At 45.8% G+C, this 13,217-nt stretch overlaps 5 non-coding genes across 5 annotated transcripts; all 5 read right to left on the bottom strand.

Moving 5' to 3' along the window:
* Positions 1-2,119: 2,119 nt before the first annotated feature.
* On the bottom strand, positions 2,120-2,310 carry LOC130304863 (U2 spliceosomal RNA). Its single transcript, XR_008854575.1, has one exon. It is a non-coding gene; the product is annotated as a U2 spliceosomal RNA (small nuclear RNA).
* Positions 2,311-4,397: 2,087 nt separating this feature from the next.
* Positions 4,398-4,588, bottom strand: LOC130304910 (U2 spliceosomal RNA). The gene has a single exon (XR_008854616.1). It is a non-coding gene; the product is annotated as a U2 spliceosomal RNA (small nuclear RNA).
* Positions 4,589-6,675: 2,087 nt separating this feature from the next.
* On the bottom strand, positions 6,676-6,866 carry LOC130304899 (U2 spliceosomal RNA). Its single transcript, XR_008854608.1, has one exon. It is a non-coding gene; the product is annotated as a U2 spliceosomal RNA (small nuclear RNA).
* A 2,087-nt stretch (positions 6,867-8,953) lies between these two features.
* Positions 8,954-9,144, bottom strand: LOC130304886 (U2 spliceosomal RNA). The gene has a single exon (XR_008854597.1). It is a non-coding gene; the product is annotated as a U2 spliceosomal RNA (small nuclear RNA).
* A 2,098-nt stretch (positions 9,145-11,242) lies between these two features.
* LOC130304874 (U2 spliceosomal RNA) lies at positions 11,243-11,433 on the bottom strand. Its single transcript, XR_008854586.1, has one exon. It is a non-coding gene; the product is annotated as a U2 spliceosomal RNA (small nuclear RNA).
* Positions 11,434-13,217: the final 1,784 nt, after the last annotated feature.

The raw sequence follows: 13,217 nt of genomic DNA, 5'->3' as shown, positions 1-13,217 counted from the left end.
AACCGTGAAAGGGGCGGGCCCAACAAGGTCCCCTTCATGGGCACTATCACTGCTTGCTGTCAGGGAGGCTGCCAGACAATTTTCCATGCACACTCTGGGCTGGGGGGCAGTCAACCACCAGTACACATAGCAGAACCTAAACCCATACCATTATTGCTAAGCAGCAAGACAGGGGCCCATTGCACTCCCACGGGGCCTTTTTAAATGCAATCCATAACCCGGATTTGCCAGGAACCCTTCTTACTCCTCCTACTTGCATGTGACACTGGGCTTAGGATCTGCATAGGAAACACACACACAAGCACACACCTACCTTTGTTGCCTGCAGATGCCTCCTTGGCTGTCCCCAAACGGTATCAAACCAACACCCACGGGAAGCTGTAAGCATAGAGGACATGCCTGCACCCCATTGGACTTACCTGTGTGGGTTAAATCCGGGTTATTTGACAACCTATGGCGGTGATGGTTCTGCTCAGGCAGAGCAGTGCTGATGCTCCTCATAAAGCTGTCGCTGCTGTGAAGGTTCTAGGTGACATCACAAATCCCTTTGGTTACATACACAACAAAGCTGGGTTGTTGTTGTTTACACTCTGCAAGGCCTGTGGAAGTGAGTGACATCATAGCACTGTAGTTCTGAGGGTTCAAGATGGATGCAACAATCTCCTGTTGCTTCTATGAAGGCCGTAATAGACGACATCACCAAACAGCTCCATAGTCACATACACAGCAAAGGAGAGATGTTGTTTACACCTAGTGATGTCAGTGGTATTGAGTGACATCACAGCACAGTGCTAAGGCTCCTGGGCCTGGACACAGCAGCGGCTGCAATATCTCAACGGAGAATACGTTTATATCTATGTGTGTGTGTGCGCATATATATATATATATATATATATATATATATATATATATATATATATAAATATATATATATATATATTTCTCCGCCGAAATCACTTTTAAACCCATTTCCACCTTTTTTTCCCTTCTCTTCCTCTTACTTTTTTTTCACGTTTTTTTACGTTTTTCTCCTTTTCGCCTCTTTTCTGGGCGTATTATTCTTCTTTTTCTTCTTTTTTTTCGTCTAATGCATACCCCATCAGTGCAGCAATGCTTATTCAATACCGCCAGCAGATGGAGACACTGGGGGATAATTTTCTAAGGATTTATACTGATTTTTCCTGTCTGAATTTGTCGCACAGAAAGTTGCAGGCCAAATATGTGTGACATTTCTGCGACTTTAGCTTCTAGAGCATTTTTACAACATTATACATAGGTGCTGAATACATAAAAAGCGACTGTTCAGCGACAGACAAGTCGCATCGGCTGAAAGTAGGCCAGAATGTCAGTCCATGTTGGAGCAGGTTTAGATACAGTCTAAAGCATAGATCTCAAAGTCTGTGCACAGAATTTAGCAAGGGCCTCGCACCTTCTGATGCATCAGGTAGGTGCACAATAGCATAGCCTAACCCTCTGTACTTTGGTCTATATTGATGCGGGACATAGACAGCCAGCTGATGACCAATCCATTAGTGCAATGGATGGCTGGAAGCATTTGTCTTTGCCTTTGCAATACCACAGAAGCAATGCATGGTCAATGTACAGCAATGACACACCTGTGTGAACAGCCAGGAGACCCCCCCCCCCCCCCCCCCCATGTTATGTTACATAGTTACATAGTTAGTACGGTCGAAAAAAGACATATGTCCATCACGTTCAACCAGGGAATTAAGGGGTAGGGGTGTGGCGCGATATTGGGGAAGGGATGAGATTTTATATTTCTTCATAAGCATTAATCTTATTTTGTCAATTAGGAACATTCAGCACCCACCCGCTATCAAGGCAGCTGCCTATCATGTCATGCCCTACCTGCACAGGTGTGCTGGCTACTCAAATGATCCAATTAAGGAGGCCATTTAGTCAGCAGCAGCAGAAGTCCTGTGCCTGGACGCTCCAACAGGGGCCAGACACAAGCAGAAGCAGAAGCAGCAGAAGCAGCAGCAGCACCACCTTTTGTTTTTTGGCTGCAGCAGCAGCAAGGCCCACAGGGCTGGCTAGCTGGCTAGCCAGCAAGCAGGTAGCAATGAAAGTAGGAATCTTTCTTTTTAACCCTGTAAGGGGGTGGTGCACTGTACCCGAAGATACTGCCATATCGGGTCAATGCATAGGGCGACGGAAGCAAGCTTCGAAATCGGCCCCCGTTCTCAAAAATCCATTTAATATATGGTCCCCAGATAGGGGACGTATCAGATATTAAACTGATAAGAACAGATACTACACTTGATCTTAGCCAAAAGGCCGAGAAGCGATAACCGTGAAAGGGGCGGGCCCAACAAGGTCCCCTTCATGGGCACTATCACTGCTTGCTGTCAGGGAGGCTGCCAGACAATTTTCCATGCACACTCTGGGCTGGGGGGCAGTCAACCACCAGTACACACAGCAGAACCTAAACCCATACCATTATTGCTAAGCAGCAAGACAGGGGCCCATTGCACTCCCACGGGGCCTTTTTAAATGCAATCCATAACCCGGATTTGCCAGGAACCCTTCTTACTCCTCCTACTTGCATGTGACACTGGGCTTAGGATCTGCATAGGAAACACACACACAAGCACACACCTACCTTTGTTGCCTGCAGATGCCTCCTTGGCTGTCCCCAAACGGTATCAAACCAACACCCACGGGAAGCTGTAAGCATAGAGGACATGCCTGCACCCCATTGGACTTACCTGTGTGGGTTAAATCCGGGTTATTTGACAACCTATGGCGGTGATGGTTCTGCTCAGGCAGAGCAGTGCTGATGCTCCTCATAAAGCTGTCGCTGCTGTGAAGGTTCTAGGTGACATCACAAATCCCTTTGGTTACATACACAACAAAGCTGGGTTGTTGTTGTTTACACTCTGCAAGGCCTGTGGAAGTGAGTGACATCATAGCACTGTAGTTCTGAGGGTTCAAGATGGATGCAACAATCTCCTGTTGCTTCTATGAAGGCCGTAATAGACGACATCACCAAACAGCTCCATAGTCACATACACAGCAAAGGAGAGATGTTGTTTACACCTAGTGATGTCAGTGGTATTGAGTGACATCACAGCACAGTGCTAAGGCTCCTGGGCCTGGACACAGCAGCGGCTGCAATATCTCAACGGAGAATACGTTTATATCTATGTGTGTGTGTGCGCATATATATATATATATATATATATATATATATATATATATATATATATATTTCTCCGCCGAAATCACTTTTAAACCCATTTCCACCTTTTTTTCCCTTCTCTTCCTCTTACTTTTTTTTCACGTTTTTTTACGTTTTTCTCCTTTTCGCCTCTTTTCTGGGCGTATTATTCTTCTTTTTCTTCTTTTTTTTCGTCTAATGCATACCCCATCAGTGCAGCAATGCTTATTCAATACCGCCAGCAGATGGAGACACTGGGGGATAATTTTCTAAGGATTTATACTGATTTTTCCTGTCTGAATTTGTCGCACAGAAAGTTGCAGGCCAAATATGTGTGACATTTCTGCGACTTTAGCTTCTAGAGCATTTTTACAACATTATACATAGGTGCTGAATACATAAAAAGCGACTGTTCAGCGACAGACAAGTCGCATCGGCTGAAAGTAGGCCAGAATGTCAGTCCATGTTGGAGCAGGTTTAGATACAGTCTAAAGCATAGATCTCAAAGTCTGTGCACAGAATTTAGCAAGGGCCTCGCACCTTCTGATGCATCAGGTAGGTGCACAATAGCATAGCCTAACCCTCTGTACTTTGGTCTATATTGATGCGGGACATAGACAGCCAGCTGATGACCAATCCATTAGTGCAATGGATGGCTGGAAGCATTTGTCTTTGCCTTTGCAATACCACAGAAGCAATGCATGGTCAATGTACAGCAATGACACACCTGTGTGAACAGCCAGGAGACCCCCCATGTTATGTTACATAGTTACATAGTTAGTACGGTCGAAAAAAGACATATGTCCATCACGTTCAACCAGGGAATTAAGGGGTAGGGGTGTGGCGCGATATTGGGGAAGGGATGAGATTTTATATTTCTTCATAAGCATTAATCTTATTTTGTCAATTAGGAACATTCAGCACCCACCCGCTATCAAGGCAGCTGCCTATCATGTCATGCCCTACCTGCACAGGTGTGCTGGCTACTCAAATGATCCAATTAAGGAGGCCATTTAGTCAGCAGCAGCAGAAGTCCTGTGCCTGGACGCTCCAACAGGGGCCAGACACAAGCAGAAGCAGAAGCAGCAGAAGCAGCAGCAGCACCACCTTTTGTTTTTTGGCTGCAGCAGCAGCAAGGCCCACAGGGCTGGCTAGCTGGCTAGCCAGCAAGCAGGTAGCAATGAAAGTAGGAATCTTTCTTTTTAACCCTGTAAGGGGGTGGTGCACTGTACCCGAAGATACTGCCATATCGGGTCAATGCATAGGGCGACGGAAGCAAGCTTCGAAATCGGCCCCCGTTCTCAAAAATCCATTTAATATATGGTCCCCAGATAGGGGACGTATCAGATATTAAACTGATAAGAACAGATACTACACTTGATCTTAGCCAAAAGGCCGAGAAGCGATAACCGTGAAAGGGGCGGGCCCAACAAGGTCCCCTTCATGGGCACTATCACTGCTTGCTGTCAGGGAGGCTGCCAGACAATTTTCCATGCACACTCTGGGCTGGGGGGCAGTCAACCACCAGTACACACAGCAGAACCTAAACCCATACCATTATTGCTAAGCAGCAAGACAGGGGCCCATTGCACTCCCACGGGGCCTTTTTAAATGCAATCCATAACCCGGATTTGCCAGGAACCCTTCTTACTCCTCCTACTTGCATGTGACACTGGGCTTAGGATCTGCATAGGAAACACACACACAAGCACACACCTACCTTTGTTGCCTGCAGATGCCTCCTTGGCTGTCCCCAAACGGTATCAAACCAACACCCACGGGAAGCTGTAAGCATAGAGGACATGCCTGCACCCCATTGGACTTACCTGTGTGGGTTAAATCCGGGTTATTTGACAACCTATGGCGGTGATGGTTCTGCTCAGGCAGAGCAGTGCTGATGCTCCTCATAAAGCTGTCGCTGCTGTGAAGGTTCTAGGTGACATCACAAATCCCTTTGGTTACATACACAACAAAGCTGGGTTGTTGTTGTTTACACTCTGCAAGGCCTGTGGAAGTGAGTGACATCATAGCACTGTAGTTCTGAGGGTTCAAGATGGATGCAACAATCTCCTGTTGCTTCTATGAAGGCCGTAATAGACGACATCACCAAACAGCTCCATAGTCACATACACAGCAAAGGAGAGATGTTGTTTACACCTAGTGATGTCAGTGGTATTGAGTGACATCACAGCACAGTGCTAAGGCTCCTGGGCCTGGACACAGCAGCGGCTGCAATATCTCAACGGAGAATACGTTTATATCTATGTGTGTGTGTGCGCATATATATATATATATATATATATATATATATATATATATATATATATATTTCTCCGCCGAAATCACTTTTAAACCCATTTCCACCTTTTTTTCCCTTCTCTTCCTCTTACTTTTTTTTCACGTTTTTTTACGTTTTTCTCCTTTTCGCCTCTTTTCTGGGCGTATTATTCTTCTTTTTCTTCTTTTTTTTCGTCTAATGCATACCCCATCAGTGCAGCAATGCTTATTCAATACCGCCAGCAGATGGAGACACTGGGGGATAATTTTCTAAGGATTTATACTGATTTTTCCTGTCTGAATTTGTCGCACAGAAAGTTGCAGGCCAAATATGTGTGACATTTCTGCGACTTTAGCTTCTAGAGCATTTTTACAACATTATACATAGGTGCTGAATACATAAAAAGCGACTGTTCAGCGACAGACAAGTCGCATCGGCTGAAAGTAGGCCAGAATGTCAGTCCATGTTGGAGCAGGTTTAGATACAGTCTAAAGCATAGATCTCAAAGTCTGTGCACAGAATTTAGCAAGGGCCTCGCACCTTCTGATGCATCAGGTAGGTGCACAATAGCATAGCCTAACCCTCTGTACTTTGGTCTATATTGATGCGGGACATAGACAGCCAGCTGATGACCAATCCATTAGTGCAATGGATGGCTGGAAGCATTTGTCTTTGCCTTTGCAATACCACAGAAGCAATGCATGGTCAATGTACAGCAATGACACACCTGTGTGAACAGCCAGGAGACCCCCCATGTTATGTTACATAGTTACATAGTTAGTACGGTCGAAAAAAGACATATGTCCATCACGTTCAACCAGGGAATTAAGGGGTAGGGGTGTGGCGCGATATTGGGGAAGGGATGAGATTTTATATTTCTTCATAAGCATTAATCTTATTTTGTCAATTAGGAACATTCAGCACCCACCCGCTATCAAGGCAGCTGCCTATCATGTCATGCCCTACCTGCACAGGTGTGCTGGCTACTCAAATGATCCAATTAAGGAGGCCATTTAGTCAGCAGCAGCAGAAGTCCTGTGCCTGGACGCTCCAACAGGGGCCAGACACAAGCAGAAGCAGAAGCAGCAGAAGCAGCAGCAGCACCACCTTTTGTTTTTTGGCTGCAGCAGCAGCAAGGCCCACAGGGCTGGCTAGCTGGCTAGCCAGCAAGCAGGTAGCAATGAAAGTAGGAATCTTTCTTTTTAACCCTGTAAGGGGGTGGTGCACTGTACCCGAAGATACTGCCATATCGGGTCAATGCATAGGGCGACGGAAGCAAGCTTCGAAATCGGCCCCCGTTCTCAAAAATCCATTTAATATATGGTCCCCAGATAGGGGACGTATCAGATATTAAACTGATAAGAACAGATACTACACTTGATCTTAGCCAAAAGGCCGAGAAGCGATAACCGTGAAAGGGGCGGGCCCAACAAGGTCCCCTTCATGGGCACTATCACTGCTTGCTGTCAGGGAGGCTGCCAGACAATTTTCCATGCACACTCTGGGCTGGGGGGCAGTCAACCACCAGTACACACAGCAGAACCTAAACCCATACCATTATTGCTAAGCAGCAAGACAGGGGCCCATTGCACTCCCACGGGGCCTTTTTAAATGCAATCCATAACCCGGATTTGCCAGGAACCCTTCTTACTCCTCCTACTTGCATGTGACACTGGGCTTAGGATCTGCATAGGAAACACACACACAAGCACACACCTACCTTTGTTGCCTGCAGATGCCTCCTTGGCTGTCCCCAAACGGTATCAAACCAACACCCACGGGAAGCTGTAAGCATAGAGGACATGCCTGCACCCCATTGGACTTACCTGTGTGGGTTAAATCCGGGTTATTTGACAACCTATGGCGGTGATGGTTCTGCTCAGGCAGATCAGTGCTGATGCTCCTCATAAAGCTGTCGCTGCTGTGAAGGTTCTAGGTGACATCACAAATCCCTTTGGTTACATACACAACAAAGCTGGGTTGTTGTTGTTTACACTCTGCAAGGCCTGTGGAAGTGAGTGACATCATAGCACTGTAGTTCTGAGGGTTCAAGATGGATGCAACAATCTCCTGTTGCTTCTATGAAGGCCATAATAGACGACATCACCAAACAGCTCCATAGTCACATACACAGCAAAGGAGAGATGTTGTTTACACCTAGTGATGTCAGTGGTATTGAGTGACATCACAGCACAGTGCTAAGGCTCCTGGGCCTGGACACAGCAGCGGCTGCAATATCTCAACGGAGAATACGTTTATATCTATGTGTGTGTGTGCGCATATATATATATATATATATATATATATATATATATATATATATATATTTCTCCGCCGAAATCACTTTTAAACCCATTTCCACCTTTTTTTCCCTTCTCTTCCTCTTACTTTTTTTTCACGTTTTTTTACGTTTTTCTCCTTTTCGCCTCTTTTCTGGGCGTATTATTCTTCTTTTTCTTCTTTTTTTTCGTCTAATGCATACCCCATCAGTGCAGCAATGCTTATTCAATACCGCCAGCAGATGGAGACACTGGGGGATAATTTTCTAAGGATTTATACTGATTTTTCCTGTCTGAATTTGTCGCACAGAAAGTTGCAGGCCAAATATGTGTGACATTTCTGCGACTTTAGCTTCTAGAGCATTTTTACAACATTATACATAGGTGCTGAATACATAAAAAGCGACTGTTCAGCGACAGACAAGTCGCATCGGCTGAAAGTAGGCCAGAATGTCAGTCCATGTTGGAGCAGGTTTAGATACAGTCTAAAGCATAGATCTCAAAGTCTGTGCACAGAATTTAGCAAGGGCCTCGCACCTTCTGATGCATCAGGTAGGTGCACAATAGCATAGCCTAACCCTCTGTACTTTGGTCTATATTGATGCGGGACATAGACAGCCAGCTGATGACCAATCCATTAGTGCAATGGATGGCTGGAAGCATTTGTCTTTGCCTTTGCAATACCACAGAAGCAATGCATGGTCAATGTACAGCAATGACACACCTGTGTGAACAGCCAGGAGACCCCCCCCATGTTATGTTACATAGTTACATAGTTAGTACGGTCGAAAAAAGACATATGTCCATCACGTTCAACCAGGGAATTAAGGGGTAGGGGTGTGGCGCGATATTGGGGAAGGGATGAGATTTTATATTTCTTCATAAGCATTAATCTTATTTTGTCAATTAGGAACATTCAGCACCCACCCGCTATCAAGGCAGCTGCCTATCATGTCATGCCCTACCTGCACAGGTGTGCTGGCTACTCAAATGATCCAATTAAGGAGGCCATTTAGTCAGCAGCAGCAGAAGTCCTGTGCCTGGACGCTCCAACAGGGGCCAGACACAAGCAGAAGCAGAAGCAGCAGAAGCAGCAGCAGCACCACCTTTTGTTTTTTGGCTGCAGCAGCAGCAAGGCCCACAGGGCTGGCTAGCTGGCTAGCCAGCAAGCAGGTAGCAATGAAAGTAGGAATCTTTCTTTTTAACCCTGTAAGGGGGTGGTGCACTGTACCCGAAGATACTGCCATATCGGGTCAATGCATAGGGCGACGGAAGCAAGCTTCGAAATCGGCCCCCGTTCTCAAAAATCCATTTAATATATGGTCCCCAGATAGGGGACGTATCAGATATTAAACTGATAAGAACAGATACTACACTTGATCTTAGCCAAAAGGCCGAGAAGCGATAACCGTGAAAGGGGCGGGCCCAACAAGGTCCCCTTCATGGGCACTATCACTGCTTGCTGTCAGGGAGGCTGCCAGACAATTTTCCATGCACACTCTGGGCTGGGGGGCAGTCAACCACCAGTACACACAGCAGAACCTAAACCCATACCATTATTGCTAAGCAGCAAGACAGGGGCCCATTGCACTCCCACGGGGCCTTTTTAAATGCAATCCATAACCCGGATTTGCCAGGAACCCTTCTTACTCCTCCTACTTGCATGTGACACTGGGCTTAGGATCTGCATAGGAAACACACACACAAGCACACACCTACCTTTGTTGCCTGCAGATGCCTCCTTGGCTGTCCCCAAACGGTATCAAACCAACACCCACGGGAAGCTGTAAGCATAGAGGACATGCCTGCACCCCATTGGACTTACCTGTGTGGGTTAAATCCGGGTTATTTGACAACCTATGGCGGTGATGGTTCTGCTCAGGCAGAGCAGTGCTGATGCTCCTCATAAAGCTGTCGCTGCTGTGAAGGTTCTAGGTGACATCACAAATCCCTTTGGTTACATACACAACAAAGCTGGGTTGTTGTTGTTTACACTCTGCAAGGCCTGTGGAAGTGAGTGACATCATAGCACTGTAGTTCTGAGGGTTCAAGATGGATGCAACAATCTCCTGTTGCTTCTATGAAGGCCGTAATAGACGACATCACCAAACAGCTCCATAGTCACATACACAGCAAAGGAGAGATGTTGTTTACACCTAGTGATGTCAGTGGTATTGAGTGACATCACAGCACAGTGCTAAGGCTCCTGGGCCTGGACACAGCAGCGGCTGCAATATCTCAACGGAGAATACGTTTATATCTATGTGTGTGTGTGCGCATATATATATATATATATATATATATATATATATATATATATATATATATTTCTCCGCCGAAATCACTTTTAAACCCATTTCCACCTTTTTTTCCCTTCTCTTCCTCTTACTTTTTTTTCACGTTTTTTTACGTTTTTCTCCTTTTCGCCTCTTTTCTGGGCGTATTATTCTTCTTTTTCTTCTTTTTTTTCGTCTAATGCATACCCCATCAGTGCAGCAATGCTTATTCAATACCGCCAGCAGATGGAGACACTGGGGGATAATTTTCTAAGGATTTATACTGATTTTTCCTGTCTGAATTTGTCGCACAGAAAGTTGCAGGCCAAATATGTGTGACATTTCTGCGACTTTAGCTTCTAGAGCATTTTTACAACATTATACATAGGTGCTGAATACATAAAAAGCGACTGTTCAGCGACAGACAAGTCGCATCGGCTGAAAGTAGGCCAGAATGTCAGTCCATGTTGGAGCAGGTTTAGATACAGTCTAAAGCATAGATCTCAAAGTCTGTGCACAGAATTTAGCAAGGGCCTCGCACCTTCTGATGCATCAGGTAGGTGCACAATAGCATAGCCTAACCCTCTGTACTTTGGTCTATATTGATGCGGGACATAGACAGCCAGCTGATGACCAATCCATTAGTGCAATGGATGGCTGGAAGCATTTGTCTTTGCCTTTGCAATACCACAGAAGCAATGCATGGTCAATGTACAGCAATGACACACCTGTGTGAACAGCCAGGAGACCCCCCCCCCCCCCCCCATGTTATGTTACATAGTTACATAGTTAGTACGGTCGAAAAAAGACATATGTCCATCACGTTCAACCAGGGAATTAAGGGGTAGGGGTGTGGCGCGATATTGGGGAAGGGATGAGATTTTATATTTCTTCATAAGCATTAATCTTATTTTGTCAATTAGGAACATTCAGCACCCACCCGCTATCAAGGCAGCTGCCTATCATGTCATGCCCTACCTGCACAGGTGTGCTGGCTACTCAAATGATCCAATTAAGGAGGCCATTTAGTCAGCAGCAGCAGAAGTCCTGTGCCTGGACGCTCCAACAGGGGCCAGACACAAGCAGAAGCAGAAGCAGCAGAAGCAGCAGCAGCACCACCTTTTGTTTTTTGGCTGCAGCAGCAGCAAGGCCCACAGGGCTGGCTAGCTGGCTAGCCAGCAAGCAGGTAGCAATGAAAGTAGGAATCTTTCTTTTTAACCCTGTAAGGGGGTGGTGCACTGTACCCGAAGATACTGCCATATCGGGTCAATGCATAGGGCGACGGAAGCAAGCTTCGAAATCGGCCCCCGTTCTCAAAAATCCATTTAATATATGGTCCCCAGATAGGGGACGTATCAGATATTAAACTGATAAGAACAGATACTACACTTGATCTTAGCCAAAAGGCCGAGAAGCGATAACCGTGAAAGGGGCGGGCCCAACAAGGTCCCCTTCATGGGCACTATCACTGCTTGCTGTCAGGGAGGCTGCCAGACAATTTTCCATGCACACTCTAGGCTGGGGGGCAGTCAACCACCAGTACACACAGCAGAACCTAAACCCATACCATTATTGCTAAGCAGCAAGACAGGGGCCCATTGCACTCCCACGGGGCCTTTTTAAATGCAATCCATAACCCGGATTTGCCAGGAACCCTTCTTACTCCTCCTACTTGCATGTGACACTGGGCTTAGGATCTGCATAGGAAACACACACACAAGCACACACCTACCTTTGTTGCCTGCAGATGCCTCCTTGGCTGTCCCCAAACGGTATCAAACCAACACCCACGGGAAGCTGTAAGCATAGAGGACATGCCTGCACCCCATTGGACTTACCTGTGTGGGTTAAATCCGGGTTATTTGACAACCTATGGCGGTGATGGTTCTGCTCAGGCAGAGCAGTGCTGATGCTCCTCATAAAGCTGTCGCTGCTGTGAAGGTTCTAGGTGACATCACAAATCCCTTTGGTTACATACACAACAAAGCTGGGTTGTTGTTGTTTACACTCTGCAAGGCCTGTGGAAGTGAGTGACATCATAGCACTGTAGTTCTGAGGGTTCAAGATGGATGCAACAATCTCCTGTTGCTTCTATGAAGGCCGTAATAGACGACATCACCAAACAGCTCCATAGTCACATACACAGCAAAGGAGAGATGTTGTTTACACCTAGTGATGTCAGTGGTATTGAGTGACATCACAGCACAGTGCTAAGGCTCCTGGGCCTGGACACAGCAGCGGCTGCAATATCTCAACGGAGAATACGTTTATATCTATGTGTGTGTGTGCGCATATATATATATATATATATATATATATATATATATATATATATTTCTCCGCCGAAATCACTTTTAAACCCATTTCCACCTTTTTTTCCCTTCTCTTCCTCTTACTTTTTTTTCACGTTTTTTTACGTTTTTCTCCTTTTCGCCTCTTTTCTGGGCGTATTATTCTTCTTTTTCTTCTTTTTTTTCGTCTAATGCATACCCCATCAGTGCAGCAATGCTTATTCAATACCGCCAGCAGATGGAGACACTGGGGGATAATTTTCTAAGGATTTATACTGATTTTTCCTGTCTGAATTTGTCGCACAGAAAGTTGCAGGCCAAATATGTGTGACATTTCTGCGACTTTAGCTTCTAGAGCATTTTTACAACATTATACATAGGTGCTGAATACATAAAAAGCGACTGTTCAGCGACAGACAAGTCGCATCGGCTGAAAGTAGGCCAGAATGTCAGTCCATGTTGGAGCAGGTTTAGATACAGTCTAAAGCATAGATCTCAAAGTCTGTGCACAGAATTTAGCAAGGGCCTCGCACCTTCTGATGCATCAGGTAGGTGCACAATAGCATAGCCTAACCCTCTGTACTTTGGTCTATATTGATGCGGGACATAGACAGCCAGCTGATGACCAATCCATTAGTGCAATGGATGGCTGGAAGCATTTGTCTTTGCCTTTGCAATACCACAGAAGCAATGCATGGTCAATGTACAGCAATGACACACCTGTGTGAACAGCCAGGAGACCCCCCCCCCCCCCCCCCATGTTATGTTACATAGTTACATAGTTAGTACGGTCGAAAAAAGACATATGTCCATCACGTTCAACCAGGGAATTAAGGGGTAGGGGTGTGGCGCGATATTGGGGAAGGGATGAGATTTTATATTTCTTCATAAGCATTAATCTTATTTTGTCAA

The sequence above is a fragment of the Hyla sarda genome, unplaced genomic scaffold (assembly GCF_029499605.1).
Source record: "Hyla sarda isolate aHylSar1 unplaced genomic scaffold, aHylSar1.hap1 scaffold_1298, whole genome shotgun sequence".
NCBI lineage: Eukaryota > Metazoa > Chordata > Amphibia > Anura > Hylidae > Hyla > Hyla sarda.
The sequence above is the reverse complement of the archived record's forward strand: the minus strand, read 5'-3'. Positions and strand labels throughout refer to the sequence as shown.